Genomic DNA, 19,753 nt, shown 5'->3' with positions numbered 1-19,753 from the left:
AGAGGGTCCCAAGTCCAATCCTTGGCATCTCCAAGTAAAGCTGGGAATGTCCCCTGTCTGAAATCTCGGAGAGCCACTGGCTGCTTTCACACTGCACTTTATACTGTTAATTTGATGATTTCTTACCTGGTGATTTGCGCATTATATTTGATCTTTCACACAATGTACAAACTAGCGCTGGAATTCTAGTGGAATGTAGTGCAAGTTTAGTGCAAATTTCCATGATAAATGATACCAGAAATAATCTGTTAGAGAGGCTGGGAACCCAGAAAATCGCAGGAGTTTTTTGCTAGCTGCAGCCGCTCATGTGACAAGCGTCCCAGCATGCCCTTTAGTCGCGTGGGGTTTTTTTGCCTGATGAAAATTGTACCGGTATTCCGGCGTCAGTGCAGACAGCAGCAGCATTTCCCACACACAACCCTGTTTCGATACAATGAAAATAATTTAAAAAGTCAGACCCCAAAGGGAGAGGGCTCACATGGCAATGGGACAAGATCTTAGACCTCCTACACACTGGGGAACACTGTATAATGGGTGAGGGATGAAAACAAGCCATATGAAAGACAGTTGCGCAAAATGCCGGTATATCAGCTGAAAAAGGCGGCTGCTCCTTAATGCAAGAGGTACTGCAGTGTGAAAGGGATTTTAGAAATCGGGACAGAAGCGCTACCTTTTTAATCCATTAAACTAATGCGATCAGCCCCATGTGTGAAAGCAGCAGCCGCCAGTCAGTAAGCTAGATGGTCTGTCTGAGTATCAGGCAGCTTCCTATGTTCAAATAGTCCTATGTAAGTTTTCAAATTTGTGTCGAATTTCTCATTCTGAGCTTGCAGTGCCAGCAAAGCTTGTGTTCTGCTTACTGCATTAATAAGATGTAAACTAAGAATGGTCGCCAGGGGCCATTTAGGTTGATTCAAACCATCACGCTGGGGGTGGGGTCATGTCCCCTCCAGTTGGTGTTTTCCATTTCCCCAGTGGGAACCCATTGAAATGTAATTGAGCTCTGTAGTTTAGGGTTTTTTGTTTTTTTTACAGTTTGCCTCAAATGGTGATTGCAAAAATTATTTGTGCATGGAGGGCGACAAAATGCTTAAATAAGAAGGCAGCTATTTTTAAAAAAACTGATTATTTTAAAACTGTTTTTATTGTTCTGGATCATCTGAGCACTCAACCATGCATTCCCATCCTGATTTTTGCACATCATTAGAAATGCATCTGAAAACTAAGATGTGTACCTGTGACTAAGGTCCTATATAATTAGGCGGAGGTGCTTTTTTATGTCCCACAGCAATTTCATTATCCCTGGCAGACCTCTCATTGCAAACCTTTTTTCTTTTTATAGTCTTGCATTATTAGATTTGGTGCGACTTGACAACTCGTCCTCTGTATTGCCTAAGGGAACTCTGTACATAGAACTGAGTCTTCAGTAGGTTCTTCTTTTTAAAAAATAATCTACTGCAAGCCATTAATTATGTGTTTATGCAATTTTAATATAGGCTTTTCATTTTTTACACACCTCATTCAGTACACTTAACATTATACTGCTGTTATGCCAGGGTGGGGGGAGGGGGCTCTCAAAATTAACTCTGTGCGGCATTGATGTGCTACTGGAGGTGAAGTTCTCAGAGGCTCAGGGCTTGCATAGGAAATGGATTTATATGTTCAAATCTCTGAGTGGCTGAGAGAGTGGTATAAGTCATACTTGAAAGCTACTCTGCAAGGATCCCAGAACCCATGCTGAAACTGACCCATCAATGACACATGACCCCAGCCAGAATGAGTTGCATTAATGGTTACTCATCCCCTCTCTACTAGAGGGGTTGTGAGAAGGGCGAGCATTGTTGCATGTTTGCTCTGATAAGCTTAATAGTAAATCAAATGATGCCTCTAGATAAGGGGGTGGAAGATTCTGTCAATTTCAATCATCTCTGTGTCTTTTGTAAACTTTGAAGAACTACACTGCAAAATTCCAATAAGTGCCAATTTCAAGGGATGGCTCGGTTTTGGTTCGCATGTTGTTCAAGAAGGTGTCAATTTGATAGATTTGGCTTCACATGCAAACTGAATCAAATTTCTCCCCCATCCCAAAGAGAGAAAGAGAGATCCTGCAATGCTGCAAACTCAGCCCAACATTGCTACCACCCACCTTGAGCTGTGGCCCTTCATAATACTGGTGTATGTTTTTCCCCTTCTTTAAGCTTCCCACCTCTGTTTGTTTGTAATTCTGCCAATCTTAGTGTGTGTGTCCCCCCCATGCCCTGCAGGCTGATACCTCCCTGATCTTTCTCAGGTGATCTGCTGTTTTGACTTCAGCCTGTTCGACATTCACCACCCTAGTTAGGGCTGGAGATGGACTTGGATCAAAATGTTATGGAGCTAAAGAAATCTAAGGCAGAACGAAACCAAATCAAATGCATGAAAGAAGGGAGAAGGTGGCCCAGCAGAGGTGTAAATGCATATTTCATGTTGTGCCGGGGGGGGGGGAACGGCCTCTGGTCTAGTGTCCTGATTTTTTTCCCCTTTGAACAGATGAATGTATGTATGCTCTATCTGGCTTTCACATATTTCCCCTCTTTCCATTTCAGTTATCATTAACTTGAATAAATTACGTGTTTTAAAGAAATATCCGATTACCGAGTTCTCAGTTTGTTCCCCCATCATCTCACACACACCTCAAAAAATGCATGGCCTTCAGTCATAGTTGCTACAGTTAAGCTCCCGTGCCAAGTTTAATCCTGGCATGAAAACCACAAATGCATTTTGGGGGAGGGTTTTATGCTTGCAATTAATGTGAGTCGATGCCCGTTACAGTGATTCATGTCTGTCTGTCTTGGTGTGATGGAGGCCATTTGTTTTCTGCCTCCACTGTCGGAGGTGGCGTGCCTCTGAATACCAGCTGCTGGGAATCACAAGTGAGTACAGTCCTTTCTGCACTTGGGTCTGGCTTGCGGGTTTCTCATGAGTATCTGAGAACAGGATGCAAGAATAGATGGGTCCCTGGTCTGATCCAGAAGGGCTCTTCATACCTTCTTAAAAAACAACAACCCAAAACATTGAAGCCTTTTGAGAGTAGGGATGGAAAGATCTGTCTCGGTTTTCTCAGTTTCTCACTTTTCTTTATTATTTGATTTATATCCCGCCCTTCCTACCAGCAGGAGTCTTTTTCCAATGTTAAATTCAGTTCTCTACATTTCTGCAGTAATCTCAGATTATTATTTTTTAAAAAAAATCCTCATGAGAATTCTCCACCATTTTAGTGCAAATTTCTCCAAATAAACACATTTTTGTAGGCAGTTTTGACAAAGGTACACATATTTGCAAGCCATGTCTCGTCACGTCTCATTGCATGTTATTTTCACTCATGTATTCATTTTTATGCACACTTTCCCCTAGTAGTTGGCAGACTGCATCCCAAAATTCTAATAAATGCAAATTTCAAAGGATGGTCGTGTGTTGGTTCTCATATTGTTTCGGAAATTGTGAATTTGATCAATTCTGCTTGAAATGCGAACTGAATTGAAATTCTCATCCATCCCCATTTGAGAGTCACAGTACATGTTAAATGACTAGGTTTCATAGTTGAACACAAGCTGATCAGGAACCAGCAGGGCGTGTAGGGCACCGCATTGCAGGGAGGACACTGATAAAGTGGAGTGGATCAAGAGGAAGGTAATGCAGCATCAGAAACCAAAGGGTACTTTTAGACTGGAGAAAAGAAGATTGAAGTGTGTGGGGGGGTTGGAGTGTATGACAGCCGTTTTCAACTATCTTCAGAGGGCAGGACTAGAACCCCAATGGGTGGAAATTGGAGGGAGGCAGATGGCTGAATATTATCAGAACTTTCCTAGTGGTACGAGTTGTTCGGTAGTGGAACAGAATGCCTCGGGGGGTGCCATGCTCTCCTGCACTGCAAGTATTTACCCAGAAATGCATGTGTGTGTGTTTTATCAATGCACACACATCAGAGGGAAAGATGTGTTGGAATTAAAAGGTGAGGCAAACTGTGGTTCAGTTTTAGAATTATTTTTACAAGTTGTCTTAGTCAAACTGGAATTTAGAAAGAGTGGGTCACAAAGTAACATGACCTTGTAGCTTAAGAGAGGAACAGAATGTGAGAAATGTGCTTATCCCTGTCTTTAATATCTGACTGCATCCCCACCCCAGCACAGACTGTTCATGTAGCCAAAGAAACTTCTTTGATATTTTTCATTACAAAGTTCACTCTTGGCAGATTTGTCAGACACAGTGTTGAATTGGCCACCGCTTTAATTCAGATGGATGACCAAGGCATTTCGTTATGACCATAAATGTCAATTAATTACCTCTCCTCCTGTCTTATGATGGGTTTTTACTTGCAAGCAAAATTGAGACATGAAGGAAACTAAATCAATACAGATATCAATTAGACACAACTTTGTGGTCCAATTAGGTTTACAATGCTTCTAAATCAAGTGTGAAAACTGAACTGCTGAGTTATGATTTTCTGCCGTAGAAACGGGCCAAGATCTCCTGCTCCATTTCTTTACATCTCCTTTGTAACAGACAACATCACAATGGTGGGGAAGGATCATCTGTGGCCTGTTCAGGTGGATGTCTTTTAAGAAAGCACACAAAAAATGGGAAGCTTCCAATGACAGATGAACCAAAAGGATAAATAATTCTCAAAGATGCAAAAAAAAATTAAAAAATATTTCAACAAATTGCCCACCACGTTTCGGCCAAATGGCCTTTATCAGGGGTTGTCTGAAAAAATAATCATACAGCAATTAAACATTAATTATGACAATATTACAATTTATAAAAACAACTATTAAACCACACAAATTTTACTATGAGTATAAGAAACATTCTGTCCAAATCAGAAGTTGCACTCTGCAGGTGAGGGCCTCCTGCAGATACCATCTTATCAGGAGGTCCGTTTTGCACAACACAGGAAATGGACCTTTAGTGTAGTGGCACCAACCCTGTGGAATTCCCTCCCCTTAAATATTAGACAGGTGCCATCTCTGTTATCTTTTCAGCTCCTACTGAAGACCTTCCTCTTTCAACAAGCCTTTTAAGTAGAGGCCTTATCCCAGTCTGCATCTGTGCTGGAATTGCTTTTTAAGATTCTTCTAAATATTTTGTTAAAGGATGTTTTTAAAATGTTTTGTTTTTAAGATGTTTTTAAGTAATGTTTTATCCCTTGTTTGCCTCCCTGGGCTCCTTCTGAGAGGAAGGATGGGGTAGACATTTTAAATAATAAAAATAATAGTTCAGATTTGCATAAATTCATTGTATTGATTGAGCCCATTTAATGCACTTTAATAGTTGGTCACCTGTACTGTTAATATAAACCAGATGTGGGGACCCTTTGACCCTCCAGATGTTGCAGAACTGCAACTCCCATCAGCCCCAGCAAGCATGGCCAATGGCCAGGGATGATGGGAGCTGCAATTCAGCAACATCTGGTGAGCCAAAGGATCCCCACACCTGCTCTAAAATCTGCAGACTTGCAGTTCACGGTGGCAGAAAAAAAACCAGCCTAAAAGACTAGGCAGGAGAAAGCAAACATTGAGTCTTCCCAGAAGCCAGTTAAAAGGAGATCAATACACATCCGGTTATTGTTCAGACTTGGAATATGGAAAATTCCTCATTCCTACAAGATCTCCCTTGTAGAGAACAAATTAAAGGAGGGTCATAGGGATCACCACCACCCTTCCTGATAGATACCTCCCTCAGCTGCTGTTTCTAGAAGCCATTATTTGATTAAAGGTTGGGGGAACTTGTGGACTTTATTAATGTTCCCTTCTATCCCCCCCCCGAGAGCAGTGCTCCCTTTTATTTGGAGGAATAAGGAATCAGTACTGTGTACATCTTCTAAGTCCATTGTTAATCCTTCCCCTCTCTATACAAAGAAGGGGCCACTGGAAAAAAATGGGCACACTATCACAAATGTTGCATGTGCAGCAGAGAGTGTGATTCACTCATTGGAACAGAACTCATATGTACTGTTGCTGATTTCTCCAAGGATATTTTTAGATGAAACCAGTCAAAAATATTATTCCCATAACAGCATGCTAACAAACCTTGTTTAGTGCTACATTCCTTTTATTTAACTGTTCAATTGCTAGAAAGTAATTGTGGGTTGGTTATAGATTGATTCAACCTATGGCCAAGGTGGTGTGTTTCAGACTTTCAGAACATGGAATGTGAATTCTGCTATGACCTTTGTGTTCAAGGTGAAAACATCTCTACCATAAAACCAACACTGATCAATTGTGCATTACTTTGTGCTTCTTTCTTAACATCCTCAGTAAATTCAGTATTGCCCATCAAAGGACACAACATGTTAACTGTTAAGTCCTCAGAAAATATTTATTTGATTTCTTTGGTGGATCCCATAGAATATCTTGAAGCACCTTCCTAGTAAAAACATCAACAGTAAAAACAATTCCGTATGTAATTCCATGTATGCAAATATTCCACAAATACAAATAATTAAAAACGATTTCATACGCAAAAACAATTTCAAATCCAATGGGGATGAAGACTGCAGTCAAGACCTTTACTTGAAAAGCTTGTTGAAAAAAGGGATGTCTTCAATAGGCACTGAAAAGACAGTAGAGATGGTGCCTGCCTAATATTTAAATGGGGAGGGGAGGAATTGCAAAAGGTAAGTGCCACTACTCTGAATTTCTGTACTGTATGGACTGGACCTGCTGATAAGATGATATCTGCAAGAGGCCCTCACTTGCAGAGCACAGTAATTGACTTGGTATATTAGGGGGAAGATTTTCTTTTTGGTAGTATTTTTATTAATTGAATTTATATCCCATCCTATCCTGGTTCCAAGGTCTATGGGGCTTTGTATATTAGTCAGGGCCAGTTCTACATGCGCGCATTGCAGCCATCAACCAAGATGGCGGCAGAGGCTTCAGCCCCTTAGGGAAACCTCAGCCACCATCTTGATTGATGGCAAACCTGCCCGCACCGCAAAAAACAACGGAAAGGTAGGTGAAGTGTGGGGATAGCGGGGGGATGGCGGGCGGCGCTGAAGCTCCTGTCTTGCAGTCCACGGATGCTTAAGTTCTGCGGATCGCGGAAGGGGAGTGGAGGGGCCCAGGACAGGCTGGTACCCAAGGGCTCCGGCATGCCTGGGGCTGGCCCTGATACTAGTACCAACATCGTGAATTTAGCCAGTATTCTTAAGCTACCTTGAGAATTGGCTGAGCCTTTATATCTCAACCTGATCGCTGAGGTCACCTGGAGGAGTGCTGTTGTTGTCTGCAGTGTTACAGAGGCCCGAGTGGCCTACCAGAAGACAGGCATTTAGGGTCGCCGGTCTCACACTGTGGTCCAGCAGAGATTTGGCGGGCATCCTCACTTTTGACTCTTTAAGACTTTTTTTATGCTGACAGGCCCAGGCAGCTGTATAAAAGGTATCTTGAGTAGCCATTCATTTTAATGATTATTTTGTATTGCTTTGAAATGTTTTTAGGTTGCTGTACACTGTCCTGATGTTTTGTGAGAGGGTAGTATATACATGCTTTTATAAATAAATGGCAGCTTGGTAGCTAATTCAGAAATCTTCAGTCATTTAGTGATGAAAATCAGTTATAGCAAAGTTGACCAACAGCACAGTCATATACATGTCTGTTCAGAAGCAGGAAGCCCCATTTGGTTAAGTGAAATGAATCATAGAATCATAGAATAGTAGAGTTGGAAGGGGCCTACAAAGCCATCAAGTCCAACCCCCTGCTCAATGCAGGAATCCAAATCAAAGCATTCCCGACAGATGGCTGTCCATCTGCCTCTTGAATGCCTCCAGTGTTGGAGAGCCCACTACCCCTCTAGGTCATTGGTTCCATTGTTGTATGGCTCTAACAGTTAGGAAGTTTTCCCTGATGTCCAGTCAAAATCTGACTTCCTTCAACTTGAGCAAATGGGCAGAGCCGTCCTAGTCAAGGGAAGCTAGCAGAAGGGGTGCTGGCAGAAGAGGAGCCGGCGGGAAGGTCCGCAGCATCCAATTGCTGTCTGGGAGTCTCTGGGCCAGCTGAATGTTGGCTCAGCCGGGAGCTGCACATGGGGACCAGAAAGTAAAAGCCGGCTCTCACAAATACTCCTACTGGGGAGTAAGAACTCCCCCATAGACTTCCATTATAATTATCTTCTTAGACTGAACTTTTACCTGGCGTAACTTTGGCCCAGATTGGGACCTGCAGGAGTACTTCCAATATGAATTGGATGTTGCCTAAATCCACCCCCCTTGGCTCCTCCTCCAACACCCCCCCCAGAACAACCCTTCCGCTAGTCTGTGCTTCCCCAGTGGACTCCTGGCTGAGCTGGGATGAGGGGCTTCTGCCAATAGAGCCTGGCTAAGCCAGGACCCCGTTGGTTCAGCCGGAGGTCTGCCATATCCACCTCCCCTCAACCCGGCATAAGCAGCAGCTGCATTGTGCCCTTACGCTCAGATGGGGATGGAAGGATACTGTGTCTATTTGAGTTCCCTCAGTTTCTCCTCTTCCCAATTTTAAATTCAGTTCTTCACATTTTTGCAACAATCTGTGTGTGTTTTTTTAAAAAATCAACATGAAAATGCTTCAGCAGTTCAGTGCAAATTTCTCCTAATAAACACATTCTTGTGTGCACTTTTGATGAACGTACACATTTTTTCAAGAAATTTCTAATACAATGCATTTTTGTATAGTATTTTCACTAATATATGTATTTTTATGTACACACAAATCTATGCATTTTTATAAACATTGACTGGAGAACCGCATTGCAACATTCGGCTAAATGTGAATTTTGAAGGATGGCTGTGTTTCAGTTCTCATATTGGTTTGGAAAGTGCAAATTTGGTAGCTTAAGCTTTAAATGTGAATTGAATTCCCCTCCCCATCTCTACTCCCAAATGCATATTGCAGCCTAAAGCTGTGTACATAGTCATACCTGCAGAGACACTAGATTAGTGGGGTTTTTTTATACTGTAGGACAATCTCTGCTTTCCGTCGCATTCACTGCGCAGGTGACAGATGTATAGCCTCTAGACCTAAAGTTGCTATGTCCATGCTTTAGGGCAGCCTTTCCCAACTAGTGGGCCACCAGATGTTGTTGGACCACAACTCCCATCAGCCAGCATTGCCAATGGTCAGGAAAGATGGGAATTGTGGTCCAACAACATCTGGTGGCCCACTAGTTGGGAAAGGCTGCTTTAGGGGGAGGCTGTCTGCGTTTTTTTCTGTTTTTCTTCAAAATGTCTTTTTAAAATCTTCTTGCCACCAGTATGTTTACACTTTTCAAAACTGCTTCTGTGGTGGGTGGGTCTTATGACTGTGACTGACCCAAGGACCAGTCAGTGAAAATCCAAAAACTGCTCAAACTGAGAGGAACAGATTTCCTGCCCCCAAACTGAACTCAATCTGGGAGTGGAGGACAGCCTATATTTGCCGGGAATCAAGTAGATAGCGTTCTCCTGCAGGCTCACTGCTGTAATTATCTGGGGGGGGGACCTGAAAGGACCCAATGAATGATGGATTACAGCTTGGACAAGCTTTGGAAATATAGGTTGTCAAATTCTCTTCCAAGTGCAAAGCACACTCCGTTGCGGTCAGCCTGCTCTCCCAGCCGTGAGCCTGTGCCCCATTGGATCTTATAAGGAGGGCACTGAGTGCAGTCCTCAAAGAAAAGAGATCCTCTTAACAAAGACTGTTCCCCCCCGTAACTTGTAGATAAGTCCCATTCATATGTTCAAAGAATGCATGTCGTGGGGGAGTGTGAACACCAGCCCTGTCCCCAGCTGTGCTCCCCCCCTCAAACCTTCCCGTTCTCAGCAAGAAGGTCTCAATGGAGCTTCTAAGAACATTTAGTTGAAAGCTCTAAGAAGCCCTCCCACAATTTGGAACCTGGGAATAGGAGATTGCCTGTTAAACCACTCTGGAAATTATAGCTGTAAGAGGGGAATAGGGGTCTCCTAACAACTCTCAGCAGCCTTCACAAACTAGGGTGCTTTGGGGGAAGCCATCACTGTCTAAAGGGGCATCGTAGTGTTTTAAATGCATGACACGGATGGATGTGGCCTGAGTCTGATCCAGTAGGGCTGCTCTGACGTTCTTACCCGAGGAAGAACTTCAGAGGAGGGGAATTTCAGAGGCATCCTTTGCCAAACGTGACTACTAATAGATGTCCAAAACAGCTAAGCCAGACAAACTCTTCAGCTTCTGTAAATATCAGCACTTCATTTTTCATCATTTTGGAGAAAGAGAGAAACATCCTAGCTCATTCATTTCCCCCAGGGATCTTACTTTACCTGCAAGAGTACCTCCCTCCCCATCCTTTCATTTTCTGTGTTTTCTATAGATGAAGGAAAACACTGTGGGCTGGTTGATTTCCTGCCAGATCTCCTTTCTCTGAAAAAGCTTTAGAGGCCTCAAGTAGGCCAGCGTTCGCATGTCAGTTTAATTGATTCAAGCAACACATAGGAAGTATGGGGGTATGTTCCATTTCTACTACAGCGACTGTGAGTCATATTGAGAATCTCTCCCCCCACTGCCAAATACAGACTTTTTACTAGCAAATGGGTCATTATAATACTGCGATGTGTGAAGCGTATGGAGAACTTGTTTGTCAGATCGCCTGTGCAAGAACGGCTTCTTTAAATATGTACGAGTCAGATCTGCACCAAAATGTTGCAGAGTAGAGTGGCAGCCATGCCCTCTTCTGGGATCCCCCCTCTGTGCTTTCTAGTTTTCCATTCCCCCCCCCAATCATCAGGTTTAGCCTACTGCCATACTACCCTGAACACACCTGATCTCATCTGATCTCGGAAGCTGAGCAGGGTCAGGCCTGGTCAGTACTTGGATGGCAGACCTCCTGGGAATACCAGGCACCATAGGCTTTGAGGACGGCAATGGTAAACCACCTCTGAATACCTCTTACCATGAAAACCCTATGAATATATCCAAAAAAGATTCATAGGGTCACCATAAGTCGTAATCAACTTGAAGGCATATACCAACAACAAATCATCAGGTTTACATCCCCACCATGCATTTCAAGCACTTGGCATCCCCCAAATAATCCTGGGAATTGTCATTTTGTTAAGCATGCTGAGAATTGTAGATCTGTTGAAGTTCTGCAGCTTTCCTTGGGGGAAGCCACATGCTCTAAATGTATTGTGTGGATGTGACGTTCATCAGCATTCTGAGGGCACTGGGCATACTCAGTTGTCACTGGGCTATGTTCGGCCCATGCCACCACTTCAGCTGCCCCCCCTCGCCTCCAAGTTTATTTTTGTACTTATGCAAAACTTCCTAAATGTTAGAGCCATACGACAATGGAATCAATTACTTAGAGAGGTAGTGGGCTCTCTGACACTGGAGGCATTCAAGAGGCAACTGGACAGCCATCTGTCAGGAATGCTTTGATCTGGATTCCTGCATTGTGCAGGGGGTTGGACTTGATGGCCTTATAGGCCCCTTCCTACTCTACTACTCTATGATTCTATGAAATTTTGGGATTCTGTCGATTCTACCTCTCTCATGAGATTAGGAGGAGAGCATGCTGGGTCAGGAAATTGGTCATCTAGTCCAGCATCCTGTTCTTAACAGTGGTCAACCAGATGCCGAAAAAGTAGGACCTGAGTGCAACAGCATTCTCCCTCCTTGTGGTTTCCAGCCACTGGACTTCAGAGGGATGCTGCCTCCAACAGTGGAGATAGAACACATCAGGATGAGAAGCCACTGGCATAGCCACCCAGGATAGGTCGCCCTCTTGTGTGTGGATGGTGCCATTTTGGCAGGGAAAAGTTTACCAGCAGGAACTGAAGTAAATTTCTCAGCTAAATGTGCTAATACACAACAGTGGTCTAAGGTTGAACAACCGGCTTTAAACCCAATCTGTGCCTCACCAATTTGGCTGTTTTCCTCCATCCAAGATAAAAGCTTATGTTTCAAATACCTGGCATAAAGTTTCTCAATTGTTGAGAGAAGGCTGATGGAGCGATAATTAGCAGGGTTGGTCCTTTCGCCTTTTTTGAAGATACGGACTAGAATAGCTTTACTCCAAACCTCTGTGGTTTTTCCAGTTCTATTAATAAAGGTAAAACAAGTCGAGAGTCATGGAGCCCGCCAATCACGGTTAGATTTTAAAAGATCCGGGGCTACTGAATTGGGCCCAGGAGATTTCCCAGGTTTAAGCTCTAAGATCAAATCAATGATTTCACCAGGAGTTACAGGTTGCCATTCTGGAACATCAGGAGATAGTTGAAAACTGCACGTAAAAGAGTAATTGGAATCACTTAGAATTGCAGAGAAAGATCTTTCCCACCCGTGAGATGAAATACCATAAGCAGAGAATCCATGGGGATGTGTCCTGGCCCCCATGACATTCCGCCAAAATAATTTGCTATCCTTCTTTTGAGTGGCGGATATTAGTAAGTTCAATTTTGTCCTCTCTTCAGCTTTTTTTCTTTTGGTTAATGAGTGCTTTAATTCATGTTTCAATTTATAATAAGCTTCGGGTAAACATTTGGTGCCATTTTGGCTACGTAAGGATCCGTACTAAAAAAAAATAAAATAGTTTGTTCTGGCAGATGCTGGCACTCTCCGCTTGACTCAGCAGCTGAGTTGACACACAGCAGAGGAGCGGGAGCTGGAATTCTTGGTCGATAAGGGTGCTGAGAGCGTCCTTTAAGACATTAAAAGGGCAGAGTCTGAGGACATTGTCTCTGGGGTCCACCAGGGAGGGGGAAGAGGAGGGGGACTGGATTGATGGAGGAAAATACAAAGAAACAAAGGCAGCTTAGAGACCAGAGACAGAGAGAAACAAGGAAAGGAGAAGGAGGAAGAAGAGAGAACAGTAGTATAGTGGCAAATTCAGAAGTTCAGGGTCACTTCATGTTAGTCACAGCCATGCCCCCTGTTTTTTGCTGCTGGGTTGTGAATGAGATCCTTGTTAATGCCTTCTCCCACAACAGACCAAAAAGCACAAAAGAGGTGAGTGTTGGCTACTGAGAAGAGTCTTCTCACTAGCTGACTTACCTCCTCTCACTCTGATTGGCTCGTAGCATGCTGGAGACATAGGGACCCTGCTCCCCCAAAAAGTAAGGGGTCTGAGACACCCCCCAAGCCCCTGGACGACTACACTCCTGAGAGAGAAGGTACAAAAGAAAACTTGGCTGCCTCAGTGAGAACAATGAAGAGAGAAAAGGGGAGGGGTAAAAGGACAGAAGGGTATATGGTTGTCATCCCTAGTGGCAAGCCAGAAAGAGGGGGATGGGTGGAAAAAGCAGGCAAGGGAGTCAAGAGAAGGACTGGATAAGGTCAGACAAGAGAGAACACAATGTACATAACGGAAAACCAAACAGACGTGAGTTCTGCGATGAAAGGGGGCAACGGACCCCACCGGAGGGGGCGCTCTGAGGACTCCTGAGACCACAGGCAGGACTAGAGCTTGAAAGAATGAGCTGTTATACTATGTTTTGAAATGTGTACGTGTTCACAACACTTTTGACATGTCAACCTTTGTACTCCGTTATGGTTAGAATTACTGCTGATTCCCTATTTTTTGAACCTGTGTGTGTGTGCATGCGTCCCCACTTGATATCAAGGGTGAGGAACTGGATGCAGCCAGCAGAACTTTGCAGTTTTGTGGAATACAGTAATTTCAGTAGTAAGGACACTGGATTGCAGAAGCTGATTCACTTGTTCGACAGAGGAATGAGACTCTTTCATGCCTTTTTTTTTACTCTTGACAATAAGCGCATGTAATCTTCATTTCTCTGCAAGTCTCTCTTTTGCCAAAACCCGGGAGCATTTTAACAGCTTCTTTTATTTGCTGATTTTGGAAACTTAAAGAGGACTTAGATTCCCAACAGCCCCAGCCACCAAGGCATAAGGTCAGGGATGACAGGAGTTGTAGTCTAGCAGCATCTGGAGGGTAAATTCCCCCACCCCGCTTTAAATCATAGAATTTAAAGTGGGTAGGAAGCGACTTTGGAGATCGTCTAGTCCAGTGGTTCCCAAACATTTTCTCACACGGACCACCTGAATATTGCTGAGAGTCTTGGCAACAGAAGTGTAGTGGCAAATTCAGAAGTGCAGGGTCGCTTCATGTTTGTCACAGCAACCACCACCCCTTTTTTGCTGCAGGGTTGAGAATGAGATCCTTGTGCATGCCTTCTCCCACAACAACAGACATCCATAGGAGCCGATCAGCATGAAAGAAGAGAGTGGCTGAGAGCAGAGGCTGGACAGCTATCTGCGGGAGATGCTCTAGCTGTGGATTTCCTGCTGTGAGCAGGGGGTTGGACTCGATGGCCTACAAGGCCCCTTCCAACTCTATGATTCTATGATTCTATGAGTGTTAGCTACTGAGGAGAATATTCTCTGTGGCTGACTCACCTCCTTTCACTCTGATTGGCTCCAATCAGCAGAAAAGGAGAAGGAAGCTTGCCAGAAGGCTCTTCTCAGTGGCTAACACACTTCCCTTTCATGCTGCTTGGCTCATGGGATGCTGGAGGCATAGGGACCCTTCTGGGACCCTCTCCCCGAACAGTAAGGGGTCTAAGACCCCCTGAGATTGTGGACGACTACACTCTTGCTTGGCGAACCACTTAATTAACTTCTGCTCATTGTAACACGTTGTGTTAGATGCTGTGTGATTATTCATTTTTATATCTTCTTTTATTTCTTATCTGTTACATCTTTTTGTGTTACAATCTGAATTCCTTAGAATTCAGATTGTAATACAAGACAATACAATATAAGAGAAAAAAGATGCAGTAAGATGCTCTTAAAATGTTTTAAGATGTTTTTAGTATTTTGCCCCTTGTTTGCTGCCCTGGGCATCTTCTGGGAGGAAGGGCAGGATAGATGATGATGATGATGATGATGATGATGATGATGACTAAAACTTCTGTCCCACCCTTCCTCCCAGAAGGAGCCCAGGGTGGCAAACAACAAACAAAACACCAAAAGCATCTTAAAAGCAAAACATCTTTTAAAAACTCTTTTTAAAAAAAATCTTTAAAAAATCTAAGAAAGCAATTCCAAAACAGATACCAACTGTGATACAATTACAATCAATATGAATATTCAGTGTAACAGACGTGCAGTCTCCCGTCTTCAACCTCAAATCCACACACACAGCACGGATCTCCTAAATTAAGCTCACAGACCACTTAATGGTGGTCCATGGGCCACAATTTTGGAACTCCTGATCTAGACTAACCCCCCTGCTCAGATGCAGGAATCTTGCAAATAGTAAAATCCCTGGCAGATGGCCGTCCAGCCTCTGATTAAGTGATGCAGAGTCCACCACCTCCTCTATCCCATAGTTAAGCAGCGCTTACTGTTAGGAAGGGTTTGCTAAGATGCAGACATAATGTGTATCCCATCTGTTCTTGTCCTACCCTCCACAGTAACAGAGAACAAGTCTTCTCCATCTTCTGTTGCTCAGCCCTCTTCCTTGTTGCACTCCCCTGGATGGGCACCATTTTTTGCCTTATCTCCTCCTCCTCCTCCTCCAAAGATTATACCCTAGCTCAGTGGGAGAGTGTCTGCTTTGCATGCAGCAGGTCCCAGGTTCAATCTCCAGGTAGGGCTGGGAATGTCCCCTGTCTGAAACCTTGGAGAGCTACTGCCAGTCAGTGTAGACAATACTGAGCTAGATGGACCAATGTATAAGGCAGATTCCTATGTACTCCAATACAACCCTAACCAGAACAGCATTAGGGATGGAAACATCTGTTAATTTCGGTTCTCTCAGTTTCTCATTTTTCTAATGTTAAATTCAGTCCTCTACATTTCTGCAGCAATCTGCAAATTTCCTTTAAAAAAAGTCCTCATGAAAATCCTCCACCATTTTGGTACAAATTTTTCCAAATAAACACATTTTGTAGGCAGTTTTGACAAAGCTACATAGTTTTGCAAACCATTTCTCATCATGCCTTTTTGCCTGTTATTTTCACTCATATATTCATTCTTATGCACTCTTTCCATATATATTCATTTTTGTACATATTGTTTAGTTGGCGAACTGCATCCCAAAATTCTCATAAATGCGAATTTCGAAGGATGGCTGTGTTTCGGTTCTCATATTGTTTTGGAAAGTGCAAATTTGACAAATTCTGCTTGAAATGTGAGCTGAATCAAAGTTCTTACCCATCCCTAATCAGCATAGAGTGGCTTTGATCAAGCTATACAATCTGACAGGCTGGATTATCTCTCACTACTGCCACCCCTCTTTAAAGTGTTGTGGACCCTACCCTTCGGAATTCCCTCTCCTTAAGTATTAGACAGGCACAATCTCTGTTATCTTTTTGATGCCTACCGAAGACCTTCCTCTTTAAACAAGCCTTTTAAGTAGAGACCTTATCCCAGTCTACGTCTATGCTGGAACTGCTTTTTAACACATTTTGAAAGATTCTTGAAAAAAAAAAATTTTTAGATGTTTTTAGTGTTCTTTGTTTGACGCCCTGGGCTCCTTTTGGGAGGAAGTGCAGGATATCATCATCATCATCATCTTAGGGACCTAAAGAAGATGATATGGGGTTTGTTCTACCCTGGATGCCACTCCTCCTGAATGCTAGCTTAACTGGAAGAATTTCTAAAATTAATTCAAAATTGATGTACAGATTACTTCACCTATCAGTTCCTTCCATTCTTTTTTTGCAGCAGTTCCCTCTTACTGATGTTCTAATTATAAAATACATGGGGACACAAAGCAATCAAGGTACAATTGTATGCGTGATTGTATCAATATTCTTTTTGAGTGCCGCTTTACTAAATCACAAGAGGGCATGTGAGTATCAGTAAAAGACTGCACAAAGCCAATCTAGATGTGATCAAAGGTATTCATCATACATTCTATCAAGCATGCCTCTTTGCCTGTTACAGAGTCAATGCCTCTTCTGTCCCCAGTTGTAGTGCACTGGTACATCAAACACAAGATGACATCCATAGTGGAAATGCTTTAATCATTGTTTGTAAGGTTGTCAATTTTTTAATAGGTACTTGCTGATTTAGTATGTATGTGGTAGGAAATGACAGCTGGTTCCTTGCAGCTATGTTTTAATACAAAGAGTACTCTGGTTGCTAAGAGACCAGTGCTTCAGGTTTGGAAGCCTTCATCCACACACGATGCCTTATCTTGGTGAATTGGACATTGGCAGAATGGTAGTCAGAAATAATGGCTGGAGGTGGGGTAGAGATCACAAGTGGGAGCTGCAACAAAATATTGCTTTATGCTGATCTCCAGGATTCCAGCTACTCTGTTGCATTCCTACCTAGCATTCTATTGCCCAGTAGTCTGTTAACAGTCCATAATCAGGGAACATGCCGTTATTACTGTGCTGTTGTGAAGCTCCTCCTCAGGTTTCTTACCCCCACCCCAACAATTGTTTTGTAGTTCTGCAAACCTTGGGATTCCCACAACCCTGTTTATTTTATTTATTTATTTATTTATTTATTTATTTATTTATATTATTGCATTAGCACTTAGGGTTGCCAGGTTCAGGGCCTGAGATGGATCCTGTATCTTTAGGAGAAGAGAAAGTCAGCCAAGTTCAGGTGTTCTTGCAACACCATAATGGGGAAAACCACAAGGTAGAATTCTTCCTTCCCCCTGCACAACTTTTAAAGATACAGAAGATGGAGGCCAGGCCTGGCAACCAAGATGTCTTCTGTATCTTTAAAGTTGTGCAGGGGAAGGGAGAATTCCACCTTGTGGTTTTTCCTATTACAGGGTTGCAAGAACACCTGCACTTGGCTGACTTCCTCTTCTCCTAAAGATACAGGATCAGTCTCAGGCCCTGAACCTGGCAACCCTATTTGCCTTATAGACCCCTTCCATTATTCTGTGATTCTACTGAGCTCGAGGTGGCATACATAGTTCCCCCTCCTCTCCATTTTATCACAACAACACTGTGAGGTGGGTTCAGCTGAGAGACTGTGACTGGCCCAAAGTCACCCAGCAAGCTTCATGGCTTAATAGGGATTTGAACCCTGGTCTTCCAGGTCCTAATCCGACACTCCGACTCACTGTTCTTCAACCTTGGGTCCCCAGATGTTGTTGGGGCAAGAACTTGTCAGAACAGCCAAAGTTGGCCAAAGTAAAATGGCTTAAGCTTGTGGGGAGTATCTTGCATTGGTGCCTGGGATACTTTAAGCTGGGAGAAATTAGGGCATCTCATACAGCCCAGCTGCAGCTTGTCAGCTTAGAGAGGAGGCAGCTGTTTCTTATCTGTACTGCCTGGTACCAAGGTCAGAAGGCCTGAGTAGCTGTAAATGAGTAGGCCCGCTGTGAACTTCCGGACTATTCCATCACCCACAGGTGTCATGATTGGCCAATTGGCCTTGTCTCTGTTGCAAGGCAAATTCCCATAAAAAGAGGTTATCGTTCAGCTAGTTGTGCCATTCCATCTTGATTTATTTGTGTGATATCTGCTGGTATAAAGAGCTAAGAAGACAGGCTTTTACATTTACCTGTTTGTATTTAGCTTAGGCTAGGTAAGCTTTGTTATTTTGTGCCTGTGTTGAACTTTCTCATTGTATTTTTGTATGTGTCTTTTTGCTAGTTCTGTTTAGGAATGTTTAGTTTAGAGGAGTTTCATTTCATTTCATTTATTTATTATTTGAATTATATCCCGCCCTTCCTCCCAGCAGGAACCCAGGGCAGCAAACAAAAGCACTAAAAACACTTTAAAACATCATAAAAACAGACTTTACAATACATTAAAACAAAACACCTTTAAAACCAATTTTAAGAAAGCTTTCAAATCGTGTATGCTGTTCTTCTTAAATGCATTTATATTTTAATCAATAAACTCCTTTATATTATTTAGTGTGTATTATTTGGGACACTGTGGCTCTAAATCCAGCCCTTAGTCCATAAAGCTACTGACTACTAAATAGGGCTTGGATTGAGGCTCCAGAGCAGTGAGCGTATAAAGTTTGGCTCTTGCTCTTTGGAATCTTTGATGCTCTGGGTTCCCCCTTGACTTGGAGTGGGAGGGGTGGTGGCAGTCTACCTACCTTACAGGGTTGGTGTTTGGCTTAATTCAACTCTGGTAAGGGAGGCATGGGGTGTTCCTGACCATCTCGAAATGCCTGGGGTTGGGAGTAGACTTTGGGGTTTCTTGGCACAACTCCCATCAACCGCAGCCAGCTCTAACCACTACACCACCCTCTCAAGAGGATACCTTCATTTTGCCTTTTGGGTTCATAAGCAGTGGTCTGAATATAGGAAATAATTATTTAAATGACACTCAAGTTATCTGATGTCCCCTTTCTAGTGGTGGAAGAATGTTCTTTTCAAATAATGAGAGCTTTCATTCCTTCCTGGATTGGAGGTAGAGCTCTTATTTTAATTTGTGCTGTACTTAAAGTCCTTAACCATGCTATTTTCCTAATTAAAATAGAATAAGGCAGACAAGTGAATATACATACTGTATTATACCGCAGTGGAAATGTCTCTTGCCGGGGAGCAGCGGATGTCTGCTATCGCTAAGGGTGTTATAGGTTTTCTCTTCAAATCTTGGAAGACCTTTGAAATCTTGAATTGTCACTTGCTTAAAGAACCCCTTAGTAGCTCAGTCATAGGAAGCTGCTTTGTGTCCAGTGGCTCTGTTAAACTGTGAATCTTGGGGCTGAAATCTAAAGCCCCACAGATCAGCCTTCCCGCAACATTGCCAAAGAGGTAGTGTGTGTAGGGATGGTTAAATCTGTCATTGTCAGTTGTGTTTATTAGCCAGTGTTGCTTACAGTGTTGG

The 19,753-nt window shown here is 43.1% G+C and overlaps 1 protein-coding gene and 1 pseudogene across 2 annotated transcripts in view; both read left to right on the top strand.

Moving 5' to 3' along the window:
• Positions 1-19,753, top strand: part of CALN1 (calneuron 1) — a 171,741-nt gene that overhangs the window by 86,018 nt on the left and 65,970 nt on the right. The window lies entirely within an intron of this gene.
• Positions 10,761-10,879, top strand: LOC133374532 (5S ribosomal RNA; annotated as a pseudogene).

The sequence above is a fragment of the Rhineura floridana genome, chromosome 21 (genome assembly GCF_030035675.1).
Source record: "Rhineura floridana isolate rRhiFlo1 chromosome 21, rRhiFlo1.hap2, whole genome shotgun sequence".
Lineage (NCBI taxonomy): Eukaryota > Metazoa > Chordata > Lepidosauria > Squamata > Rhineuridae > Rhineura > Rhineura floridana.
This window is presented reverse-complemented; position numbering and strand designations above follow the sequence as displayed.